This window comes from Syzygium oleosum, unplaced genomic scaffold, assembly GCF_021117445.2.
Source record: "Syzygium oleosum isolate NSW1041296 unplaced genomic scaffold, Sole_v2.1 Sole_v2.15, whole genome shotgun sequence".
NCBI classification, from domain to species: Eukaryota; Viridiplantae; Streptophyta; class Magnoliopsida; order Myrtales; family Myrtaceae; genus Syzygium; species Syzygium oleosum.
Window position 1 is genome coordinate 1,620,036 of NW_026607499.1, and position 13,611 is coordinate 1,633,646.

At 44.7% G+C, this 13,611-nt stretch overlaps 1 pseudogene; it reads left to right on the forward strand.

The window, feature by feature from the left end:
* The first annotated feature begins 10,958 nt into the window (after positions 1 to 10,958).
* On the forward strand, positions 10,959 to 12,920 carry LOC115665522 (vestitone reductase-like; annotated as a pseudogene).
* Positions 12,921 to 13,611: the final 691 nt, after the last annotated feature.

The following is a 13,611-nucleotide window of genomic DNA, read 5'->3' on the forward strand; positions in this document are numbered from 1 at the left end:
ATACATAGACGAAAATGCACCGGACTTGCTAATTAAATTCGACAGTCTAAGTCCAGTTTGGGTTTTGAATTTCTCGTTGAAGTATATGGAAAGTTAGGTGAGAAGTAAAAAGATGAGTTCATTGCTTGCATCATCTCTTTGAAATAAGAAAATTTTAGGAAACAGCGTGCTCAATTTCAGAAAGAAAATGTTAGACAATTTGTCTGATTGCATATTGGATTTTGACCCCATTAAGAAATCAACATATTGAAACAGTCTTGCCGTGTAGGTAATGCATAAAGGAAATTGTTGAAGAAAAGGAGGAGCTAGAGGATGATGTGTCTGGTGAAGGAAGAAAGATAGAACAAATATATGGTGTGAAAAGTCAAAACATTAATTGGAGGAAGTATAAACTGCTTTGTCATATATTCTCCATGCCCAGTTTGTTCCACTCGCCTCATCAAGAATTTTATACTTCTAGCCTACTGATTTTATCTAAACACTAGGAATAAGCGCAGGAGAAATCCTAAAATTTGTGTTTCAAGTACAGTTGCATGCTAGGTAAATTGTCCGAAAAGTCCTAAACATATTGCATTTTTGCCAATTCAGTCCTAAACCTTTTAATTTTGCCAATTGAGTCATAAACATTTTCATCTTTTGCCAATTGAGTTCATCCAGTCAAATTTAGCCGGAAATCGCTGATGTGAACATCGGCCATGCCACATAGGACAGCCAATGCTAGTGTGAATAATTTTTAATAATATTTAATATTTTTTAATTTATTTTAGTATGGCTAACATCTCTAAGCGTTACATTATCAAATCTTATGTAGGGAAAGATATTTATCGGGAATTTGAAAGTCATTCGTCACATAAATTTTACAACGTATATTTGTTATATTGAATTGTCTATCATAAGATAAATTATAGAGAAGTAACTAGCATTATTCATTGTATCTAAATTGATCTTTTTTTCGAAGGAACTGTTGCCTTAGTAAAAGTAATTTTATTAATTCTCGATTAGCACTATCTTTTGCTAATTTTAATAAGAAGAAAAGTTGGTATGGATCATTCAAAAAAAATCTTGTGAATTACTGACTAACCTAGATTGATTAATCAATCAAATAAATATAAAAATACTCTAGTACTTATATAAATATAGTGTTAATTAAGATAAGCTATGTATAAGAACTTATGCACCAAGTGTTTTCTAGTAACGATATTTTTCTCAATAACATAATTCCTTAGACGTAAGATTATCGATTGAGTTCTGCTGCACATACCCAAAGCAAGAATGATGTTTCGTAACACCACGAGCCGAACCCATGAACTGAGGCCCAGTGCATATTAATCATCAGAATCTACTTTCAAAATGTCATTTTGCTTGTGCCATATTCAAATTTTTATTTCATAATGTGTGACATTCCGAATTTCGATCAATTTTTGGGATTTATAAAACGTGTATTTCGTCGGTGCGCTTATAGTTAAATCTCGCCCAGAACTGATCACTCTCGGGTTATTTTTAAACTTGAGATTACGCTAAAATCGCATTCGATCGAATTTGACTGTTATTTAGAGGCCGAACTTTGGTGTCGAATTTCTCGGAGTTACGTGACGAATTAAATTGGACGGTGTCGATATTATTGTGGTTAGCGTCGATATTGCCCGGAATTTGGGAAAAGTGAAATTTGGACCGGATGCGGATTTTTGACTAGTAGAACTCCCTCTTAGTGCATTTTTAGTTAGTGTTTTGGCTTTTTCCTAATTTATAAATTAGGGATTTTCGTAGACCGTCGGATCGACTTTGAGTTTGAACGTGGGCCGTTGGATCGTACTCGATTAAGTTGACTTTCTCTCTCTCTCTCTCTCTCCGATCACGTCCCCTCCCCCCACTCTGCGCACGTCCCCTCCCCTTGCCCCATGCAAACTCTCTCTCTCTCCTCCCTTTTCTTTTTCTTCTTCTTCTCTTTCTTCTTTACTTCTTCTTCTTTCTTTCTTCTTCTTCCCCTTCGCCGATGCTCCTGCTCCCCTCCGCCCGACCGCCGCGCACCCAGCCACAGCCCGTCGGCCGTCCGCCTTGCGCCGCTCACCGCCGCAAGTCTCGCTCAGCAGTCGCCTGCCTGTCATGCCGCCGTCGCCAGCTCGCCGAGACCAGCCTAGCCACCGCGACCGTCCGCCTTAGCAGCCGCGAGTCTCGCCGCCCCTGCTGTGTACCGGCCGAGCTCCCGATAGCTCAGCCCGCCACCAGCCGCCGCCGTCGCCCGCGAGTCCCGTCGCCCGACTCCCCTGGTCGCCTTGCCCGCGATCGCGGCTGCTCCCACCGGCTCGCTACCATCACCCCAGCTCCCCCTATCGCCCATCGCCGCCCCGGCTACCCGTCGCCGTCGCTGGCCGCCAGCTCAGCTCACCTAGCCGCTCGCCGGTCGCTAGCCTAGCTTGCCGGCTGCTCTCCTGCTCGCCTAGCCGAGCCCATCGCCGTCGCCGCCGTCGTCGCTCGTCGCCGTCGCCGCTCGCCCGACCGTGTCGCCTGGCCGCTGCCCAGGCCGTGGCCGAGCTCGCCTGGCCGCCGTCCCGGCCGTGGCCAAGCTCCCCAGCTGCTCGCCCATCATTGCCCAGCCGCTCGCCCACACTCCTGGCCGCTCGCCCGGCCGTAGCCAAAGGCTATGCAGAGTCGTGGCCGGCCACCTTGCCCGTTGCGCCCGTGCCGCGCCAAGCCGCCATTGGGCCATTTTGGCCCCTTGCCGGTTTTCCTTGGGCCATAACCTAGGTAAGTGACTTCCTAATCTCTACTTCGTACTTTGGGTATTATTAGACTTGTTTAGGGGTGATTAGTGTTGGTTTAGTGACTAAGTTAGGTATGGATTAATTAATTGAATGTGATTGGTTTATGGATTATTGTGGTGGTGATTTTGTGGCTAAATTAATGATCGATCGAGATGGGATCAATGATTGAGATGTAGTGGCGTTTGTGGGTGAAATTGGTGTTTGAATGTGGCCGACTTGAAGATCGGATTGATGGGCTAATGTGGTGAGCATGACTTGAATTTGATTAGTGTGACGTGTTAGATTGGTATTTGCGAATTGTGTTGTGGAGTATGTGCATGAGAAATGTCCTGAGGCGTGGTTACGTGGGACTGAGCCCGGATTGATCGGAGGGCTGTGAACTTGAGACGTGGTTACGCGGGTGTGGCTAGAAAGGCAAGAAATGACCTAAGGCGTGGTTACGCGGGTCCAAACATGGCCACGGTCCGGTTTTGGCCCGGAACCAGCCCGGGTCAAACTCGGAACCGGCCCGTTGACCGGGCCCGCGGTTCGGAACAGGAACCGGCCCGTGGTCGGCAGTTCCGGGGCCGGTTCCAAAAAAAAAAAAAAAGACTAACGCTGCTGCAGTCTGCAGCAGCAGCATCCCCCAAACTTTTTTCCATTTTCCCTACAAGCTTCCCCCTCCGCCATCTTCTCTCTCCCCAAACTTTTTTCCTTTTTCCCTACAAGCTTCCCCCTCCACCATCTTCTCTCTTGTCTTCTCTCTCTCTCTCTCTCTCTCTCTCTCTCTCTCTCTCTCTCTCTCTCTCTCTCTCTCTCTCTCTCTTCGCGGTTCAAATTCGATCGGAGAGGAAAACCCTACCTTCCTCCTTTTTCCCCCCTCCGGTGATCCGCCCATGGCGAAGAAGAGGAAGTCCGTCGCATCCCGCCTCGACGAGGTGGATCGGAGCCTCTACTCCTCCTTCGGCAACACCGCCAACTCCCTCTCCCAGCTCTACACCCAGGCCATGAACCACCAGCGCCTCTCTTTCCAGGCCGGGGAGCCTTCCCACCCTCAGATCTGACCCTCTGCGCCTGCGCCTCCTCCGGTCCTCCCTTTTTCTCCTCCACTCACCCCCGTCTTCCCAGATCTGACCCCCGCCGCCGTCGCCCCCGCCCATGGCCGCAGCCGCCGATGCCCCCTCCTCCTCCCCCCTCGTTACCCTGCACCTCCTCCCCTTTTCTCCTCCTCCCCCTTCAAACCGGAACCGGCCGGAACTGGAACCGGCCCGGAACCGCCGGTTCCGAACCGAAATCGGAACTGCCCCTTGCGGTTCCGGTTCCGGTTCCGGTTCATACATGGCCACGAACCTGAACCGTGGCCATGACTACGCGGGTCGAGAGAAATGTCATGAGGTGTGGTTGCGCGGGACTAAGCCCGAATTGATCGGAGGGCTGCCAACCTGAGGCGTGGTTACGCGGGTGTGGCTAGAAAGGCAAGAAATGACCCGAGGCGTAGTTACGCGGATCGAGAGAAATGTCCTGAGGCGTGGTTACGGGGGACTGAGCCCGGATTGATCGGAGGACTGGACCTGAGGCGTGTTGACACGGGTCGTGAATAGTTGATTGGACACGCATGTGAAATGTGTTTGGTTAAATTGGGTGAATGCATGTGGTTATAGCACTCGAGTGTTTATGTTATATTCTTGAGCTAGTATTGCATTATTGTGATTTGAGTAATGCGCAGAGTTGGCGGGTGATTTGAGGCGAGGTAAGTGTGCATGGGAATTCTGTTATGTTGATTGCTAGATTGCATGCTGGGACTCGTCTGGGTACGCATTGGCCTAGGTGGGGTTTAGGTTGTCTGCTTATTGAGATTTATTCTCATTGCTGTAGTGCAAACCATTTCAGATCCCCGACCTCGACCTTGATCATGCCGCCACCTCGGAGTTTTGGGGACCTTATACATATGGTGCATGAGGAGATTGAGTATCCAGTAGGTCCAAATCAAACTTACGTTAGGCACCTCACTACGGTCTGGGTAGACGTAGGCCTAGCCGACTTGCAGCGCCACACGTATTTGGCCTGGTTCTATCGTGACGGGTTGGAGCTAGTTGGCCCAATCCGGGGTTTTGAGAGACAGTAGCACGGCATTGAGGATGCCATGGATTGGGAGCCCGGGGATGTATATGCTCCCGATGGTGAGATTCTGGACGCCGAACATCCCCCGAAGAACCCTGGTCCCGAACCCGAGCCCGTACCAGAACCCGTAGTGCCTGTAGATCTCGAGCTCGAAAAGGAATTTGAAGAGCCCGAGCCTGTGCCAGAGCCCGTGCTAGAGCCCTTGGAGTCCGAGCATGAGGAAGAGCCGATCGAGATCAACTCTGACACAAAGTCGGAGTCTTCAGGGTTTGATTCAAACTGAGCACCGTGGGAACGTTTGGGTGCTGGGCTTAGAAGCTTTTTGGTAGAGCCCTTTTTGTGCAGCTAGCTAGCTTACCCTACCACCTGTCCCTTTTTGATGATAATGGTGGATGTTAACCCTAGGAGCCTAATGTCTGATTGCCTAGCCAAATGTTGTAAGTGACTGCTTTCCATTGTTATGAAATTATTGTTTTGTGCTATTGTTATCCCTTCGTCATTGTCTATTGTCTGGGTTGTTTTATTTCGGTTCCGCTTGCGTATTCATGTGGGTATTCCGTTTGGGTCGGCGACGTGTCCTGGGACGTCACGTTTGATACGACTGCCGTAGGGGTGTCGTGAGCCCGTTAGGGTCCGGGGCGTGACATCACCTGTTGATTTGGTATCAGAGCAATGTCAGCTCAATCCAAGTTGGCCGAAGCCTGGGGTGATAAGGAGCGATGACTTTGGGGTAGCTAGTTTGGGAGACTCGTGTGTCATGCGTACCCCAGACTGTGTGATTGTGGTTACTGAGTGATCTTATGCATTAATGTGTGAAGGGCAGGTGCATCAGGACTTGAGATAAGTGCATGAACCATGTTGGCTGCGATTGAGTGCTGTATGTGATTGGCTGCCTGCTTAGTGAATTGTTATTGTGATTCACTGCCTAGGACTTTAGACTGGTCTAGTTGGCCTAGGTTTCTAATTCCTGAGTGGAATTATAGCAGGTAGGCGAGTGTGAGATCCTGCGAGGATGAGCAGTCGAGGTCGAGGTCAAGGTCAAGGTTCAGGTAGAGGTAGAGGTCATGTGGTCCCGCAAGCTAGAGTTGCAGAGGATCCCCGGGTGGATGGAATTCTGAGGGTACTATAAGAAGTTGGGATTTTAATGGGTAGACAGACTGAAGAGTGGAATGCTACTGTCACTACTGCTGCTGAGGCCGCTGTTGCCTCCACCAACGGAGCCAATGGAAATAATGGAAACAATGGGAACAACGGGAATGGTGGGCATCTCGCTCAGGGCCAAGTAAATGCAAATAGGCCGATTCTGGACTTCAAGAGGCACACACGTACCATCAAAGGACTTGAGATGTTTGCAGATAATTTTTGTGAGTTTTCAAGTCAAACCTAACTCGAAAGGATCCCGTATGAATTATGATCAAAGTGCAACCGTCTGACCTCAGACATTGATTATATATATATTAGCACACTCTCTAGCTTGCTATGTACCCAATCAATTATATAATATATATAAACACAAAATTGATCCGGCAATTAATTTACAAATTATCAATAAAAATAAAAAGTAAAGTAGAGGGAAAAGTCACTTTAGGAGAAATTAAGCCTCTTGACTTAATTTGGATACAAGTCAGTACATCAACCGTCAATGAGGTAATCCAAGAAATTAAAATTGGAACTTGGAACCCTAACAATTAGATTCTCAACATGTTTATGAGGAGGGACTTAGTGGTATTTAAATGTGATGGATGATGATGGGAGCGTGGATTCTCTCTATCTTTTGACTCATTCGATGCGTACAAAAGCGTCCCATCATAGCTTCTGGCGAAGTTTCTATTTTTTTTTTGTTTTTTGGTCGTGAGTTTCTATTTAAGTGTTGATTTTATGTAACCTAGAACGACTTTAAAGACAATTCGCTCTACTCAAAATGGTTATTTCTTCGTGAGCCCATGACCACCAACTTTCTCCACGCAATGTGGAGGAATTAAATGATTCTCAACGTACATCCAAGCTCGTCCATGGAATTCTAACCTGAGTTACCGACTACTTGGGTTAAAAGTTCGAATCGTGTAATAGAAAAATTCTAATAATAATTGTGAACGATTTCTTGGGAAATATGTATCTTTCACAACGCTCATTGACGAAATTGAGTCCAAACTTGTTCACGCGATTAGTTTAGTCCACACAAAGTTCTTTTCATTTCACTGTCCATGTGATTGAGGGATACAAATTTCCACTATGAAATAATGGAAAATTAAATTGAGCTTGTCCATTGAATTTCATCCCGATTACCGACTAATTGGGGGGAAAATTCCTCGAACGGGCCAATTATACAAGTTATGTAATTGACAAATTCTAATAATAATTGCGAACGATTTCTCAAGGGATATGTATCTTTCACGACACTCGTCAAAGAAATTGAGTCCAGACTTGTTCACACGGTTAGTTTAGTCCACACAAAGTCCTTTTCATTTCACTGTCTATGTGGTTGAGGGATACAAATTTCCACTATGGAACAATGGAAAATTAAATTGAGCTCATCCATTGAATTCCATCCCGATTACCAACTAATTGGGGCAAAAATTCCTCGAATGTGCCAATTATACAAGTCATGTAATTGGCAAATTCTAATAATAATTGTGAATGATTTCTCGAGGAATATGTATCTTTCACAACGCTCATCGATGAAATTGAGTCCAGACTTGTTCACGCGATTAGTCCTGTCCACACAAAGTCCTTTTCATTTCACTGTCCATGTGATTGAGGGATACAAATTTCCACTATGGAACAATGGAAAATTAAATTGAGCTCATCCATTGAATTTCATCCCGATTACTGACTAATTGGGGCGAAAATTCCTCGAATGGGCCAATTATACAATTCATGTAATTGACAAATTCTAACAATAATTGCGAACAATTTCTTGGGGAATATGTATCTTTCACGATGCTCATTAACGAAATTGAGTCCAAACTTGTTCACGCGGTTAGTCTAGTCCACACAAAGTCCTTTTCATTTCACTGTCCACGTGCTTGAGTGATACAAATTTACATTACCGAACAACGGAAAATTAAAGTGAGCTCGTCCATTGAAGTCCATGCTGACTACCGACTAATTGAAGCAAACATTCCATGGACGGGCCTATTATACAAGTCATGTCGCAAACAAATGTAACAATAAATGTGAACAATTTCTCAAAAAATTTATATCTTTTACAAGGCTTAACAATGAAATAGTTGAGTCCACACGGAATCTTTTTCATTTCACTGTCCATTTACTTGAGAAGTACGATTTTCACAGTGGAGTAGTAGAACTCCAAATAGAGAGAGCCTACTGAACGTATATAGTGAGACTATTCTTCAATAAATAAACAAATGAAAACATAGCATTTCTCTATAGTATGGACCTGACTCACAACAAAGTTTTAACTAATTCATAAGCGCTTATTTTATGTGTTTGTCCAGCTCGGTATCATAGCTTATACTAGTAAAATGTCCGTGTACGGGTTTAAGAGTACAAATTTATATCTTGTTGACGCTTAAATTTAGAGACCCTATGTAGTCATTCATTGCATAAGAAAATTAGGATTAGACTCCGATCTCTAAACAAAAATATTGTTAATTCACATTTGAATATTAGGAGCAGTTTCCCTTGAAAAACATTAGGACCACATAAGTTGCATTATAATTAGATCGGTGCTAAAAGGGTTTAAAAAAAGGAGGTTCTAAGCTTAATTAAATTATCTGGGCCAAGCCCACGGGAGCATGGATTTTGGCCAAGCCCATTGAATACATGTGGTGGCCAAAATTTATATGTGATGTGCACATGAGAGGTGGCAATTAGGAAAGATCGCATTATTTGATTAAGTTGGGAGTGGATAAAGTTAATATCTTTAAAATTTATGGATATAAAGAAGAGAACTGCTTTAATATCTTATTTTGGACATATCACATATTCTCTTGATCCAAATTAGGAAATTAACATGTTTCTTACTCTTGCAAGAGTGCCCTAATTCCTCACCCTATATAAACCCTCTTTCTCTTAAGATTAAGGATAATTGAACACTATATATATCATCAATATCAAACCAACGAATAAGATTTTATGTTTGATATTTCTTGAGTATCTATATTGTTCTATTAATGCTAATGTGATACCAATATCAATATATAAGTGATAAAATTCGACTAAATTTCAAAAGCATCTATGTACAAAATAATATAAATTTGGGTTAATACCACGAAAAACCCTAAACTGGTTTACCTGTGATAATTTTACCCCGAACTATTTTTTTGACCACAAAAAATCCCAAACTGGTACACCAGTGACAATTTTATCTCGAACTATTTTTTTGACCATCAAAAATCCTAAACTAGTACACTTGTGACAATTTTACTTCGAACTATTTTTTTTACCACCAAAAACCCTAAACTGGTACACATGCGACAATTTTACCCCAAACTAATTTTTTAATATTATTATTTTTTATTTTTTTGATTTTTGATTTTATTTTCTTTTTCCTTTCGTTTTTTTTTTCCTTCATCTTCTTTATCTTCAACCTATGGCCGGCGAGGTTGGCCACACCAGCCGCTGGCAAGGCCGACCTCGCTGTTGTTGGGCGAGGCCGACCTCACCGGCAACTGGCGAGGTCGGCCCTACCCACCCCTGGTGAGGGGTCGTCCTCGCTGTCGCTGGCGAGGCTCGGCCCCGCCGTCGCTGACGAGGCTCGGCCCCGCTGGCAACTAGCGAGGTCGGCCTCGCTTAGAAGCGGCAAGGTTGAGCCTCGCCAGCGACGGCGAGGACGACCCCTCGAGGACAACTGGCGAGGTCGAACCTCACCAGGGGTGGGCAAGGCCAACCTCGCCAGTTGCCGGCGAGGGGTTGTCCTCGCCGTCACTGGCGAGGCCGACCTCGCCAGTTTCCGATGGGGCCGAGCCTCGCTAGCGATGATGAGGACAACCCCTCGCCAGGGGTGGGCAAGGCCGACCTCACCAGTTGCCGGCGAGGTCGATCTCGCCTAGCAACGGCGAGGTTGGCCTTGCCAGCGGCCGGCGAGGCCGACCTCACTAGCCCCCGCCTCTAGTCGGTCGCCGGACTGGCGACCGGCCATAGGTTGAAGATGAAGAAAAAAAAAAGGAAACGAAAAAGAAAATAAAATAAAAAAATAAAAAATCGAAAAAATAAAAGATAATATTAAAAAATTAGTTCGGGATAAAATTATTACAAGTGTACTAGTTTGGGATTTTTTGTGGTCAAAAAAATAGTTCGGGGTAGAATTATCACAAGTGTACCAGTTTAGAGTTTTTTGTGGTAAAAAAAATAGTTTTTGGTAAAATTGTCACATGTGTACCTGTTTAGGATTTTTCGTGGTATTAACTTTTTCTTTTTCTTCCGTCCTCGTCCTAAGATCATTAAGCTTTGAAGAGAGATGAGATAGCCGGACCATACTATAAAAGTGTGTGGGAATCGTGCCAATTGCTCTTATAATTGCAGGCTGCGACATTATACTATGTCTTAACACTCTCCATCGAGCAAAGGCCGATTGGACGAAGGAAGTTTCAATTGCGCAAACGCAACCGATATTTGTGGACGAAAGAATGTGCATTTTTCATATCGTGCGGAATTGTACGGGACCATTGCTAACCGCTCTAAAAGCGTAAGTAAATAGAGTGCGGTGCGCGACATATTTTATATCTTGATATGCAGGTTTAACACGCTTTCTAGTTGACCTGATATTCATAACCTTGAATTTGATGTTGTATCATTAACAATCACACACTAGCTGAAACTAGATTAACTAGTGGAATTCAAGCCCTCGTTTCCTATCAATAGAGGCAACCCAAAAAAGAAAAAAGAGTCGCGTTATGAATTCGATTGTTTAATAATTGAATTACAGCTAGTGACCTTCACCTTTTAGATCAATTTGATAAATCTATCCCTGGCAATGCTATGCTATTCCATATGGTTCACTTGCCGTTAAATCGCGACAGGAAACAAAAAGGACCTCAGCTATCTCAAAAACTTACCGGGCGCGGTGGAGAGACTCTAGATCGTCAATGCCAACCTAAGCGACCCAGACAGCTTTGGGCCGGCCATCGAGGGATGCGTCGGTGTGTTCCACACAACGCATCCCATCGACTACACCATGAGATCGCCGGAAGAGACCATCACGCAGATCGCCGTCAGGGGCCTCCTGTGGATCCTCACGACGTGCCTCACTGCCAAGACCGTTAAGCGGGTCGTGTACACTGCCACCGCCGGCGCGGTCTTGTTCCATGGCAAGGACCTGGGTGTCACCGACAAGGGCACGTGGAGCGAACTCGAGGTGTGCCGGAAGTCACCGCTCTACCCGAATTACCTGGTGTCGAAGATGGTGCTGGAGTTCGGAGAGCGGAACGGATTGGAGGTCGTCACCTGTGCTCCTCCCACGGTGATCGGGCCTTTCATCAGTCCCTTTATGCCGGAGTGCGTGGAGAAAGCCCTCGGCTTAGTGGCCGGTAAGCAATGACGTGTGTTTTCTTGATTTCTACTAAAGTTCTATTGGAAATGAGAAAGCACAAATACCAGGGAACGACTAAAAAATCTTAATCAACAAAGCTAGGCACGATCAAGGTTCTCCGGAGTATGGAATGTCTACACAGTCTAGGGGAAATTTTCACGATTAAAAATCTTGATGCACGCAATTAAATTTGCTTAATTTGACAATTCACGACAAAAACAAAACACTCTCGAAGATAAAACAACAACTAACAAAACCAAATTGCTCTTTTCTTGATCGTACTTGATGCGACCTTATGCTATAGGCAATTTACAATGGGACAAGCTTTTGCCCATGGGGACTTCGGATAAAAGTGCCAAAAAAGTCCTAAACCTTTTGTATTAGTGCCAATTTAGTCCTAAACCTTTTTTTTGTGTCAATTCAGTCCTAAACCTTTTGTTTTTGTGCCAATTTAGTCCTTCCGGCCAATTTTGACCGGAATTTGCCGACGTGGACGCCTGCCGGCCGGTCACCGGCGCTGACGTGGCGCCGACGTGGACAACTTTAATATTTTTTTAATATTTTTTTGAATTTTTATTTTTATTTTCCTTTTTTATCGTTTTTTTTCCACTTTTTTTTTTGGTCTCTCCCTCCTCCTTCTGGCCGGTCGCCGATCCGGCGACCGGCCAGAGGCCAGAGGCCGGCGAGCTCGACCTCGCCGACCACTAGCGAGGGCGGCCTCGCCCGGCGAGGGCTAGCTCGCCTTGGTCGAGCTCGCCGGCCTCTAGCCAGTCGCCGGACCGGCGACCGGCCAAAGGGAGGAGGGAGAGACCAAAAAAAAAAATTGGAAAAAAAAAAAAAAAAGGAAAAAAATAAAATTCAAAAAATATTAAAATAATATTAAAGTTGTCCACGTCGGCACCACGTCGCCGCCTGTGACCGCCGTCGGCCGGCAGCGCCCCACGTCGGCAAAATCCGGTCAAAATTAACCGGAATGACTAAATTGGCACAAAAACAAAAGGTTTATGACTGAATTGGCACCAATTTAAAAGGTTTAGGACTAAATTGGCACCAATGCAAAAGGTTTAGGACTGAATTGGCACCAAAAAAAGGTTTAGGACTAAATTGACACTAATGCAAAAAGTTTAGGACTTTTTTGGCACTTTTCCCGGGAACTTCGTCCACACGGACGACTGAACGAGGGCTCACATATTCCTCATGGAGAGCCCAAACGTGAAGAGTAGGTACATTTGCCGAGCAGTTGAGTTAAGGTCTCGCGAGCTGGTCGAATTCTTGTCCAAAAGATACCCCGAGTTCAACATCACCCATCCCAGAGTGAGTTTTTCCTCAACATTCAACACTGATTCCTCAACTCATCGCACAAAGATTGAAATCTGCCGGGCATGTTTTGCAGCAAAATGAAGGAGTTGAAGAATCAAAAGGCGACCAGCATGTCCTCGAAGAAGCTCTTGGATGCCGGGTTCGAGCACAAGTATGGGCTCGAGGAAATGTTTGACGACATGATCCGGTGCAGCTGGGCGCTGGGCCATTTTGGGCCCAAGTTTGGAGAAGAAAATAACGTTTGATGTGTTTTGCATGTTCAATTGTTCATTATGTTCCGGTCGTACCAAATGGAGTTCGGCTTGCGTTTGGAAAATTTGCGCTATCTGCTGTCCGTTGGTTTCCAATAATTCCTTCACTTACTCGTTTGGAAATGTATCGAAGAAATCTATATCTAATCAACCCAAAGAGAAAGGGGAATTACCCATCCCCTATTCCACACAAAAGCTGGAGAATGACTTAGCAAGTATATATAAATGTCGCCGTTAAAAAGTGTCGATAGAAAACCTTTCAAAGTATGGATCGATGAACCAATCGACAAAGGAGGTGATTGGTCATTTTCTGATTCTTGAATAGAAAACTAGATTGACGAGAAATTAAAAGTACTGAAACTGAAGGCAACTATGTAAACTATCCAAACAAGTACATGATTTCTAGATATGAAATTCTAAACTAGGAAACTCATATGGAAGCACTCTATCCTAAAATGCAATGCAAATAATCGCTTGCAATAATCAAAACCCACATAATTGAAGATTCGACACGCTAAAAAATAGGAAATAATGATAATCGGTGATCCGATCTTAAGTCTTAAAGATCGAAACCTCGATTATATGCACAGCTCAAAAAGGAAATTTCCTAATCGGCAAGCACATAAAAATGTCAAACAAAATCATATTAGAATTGAAATGATCCAAATCAGGCAATTGAATGTGA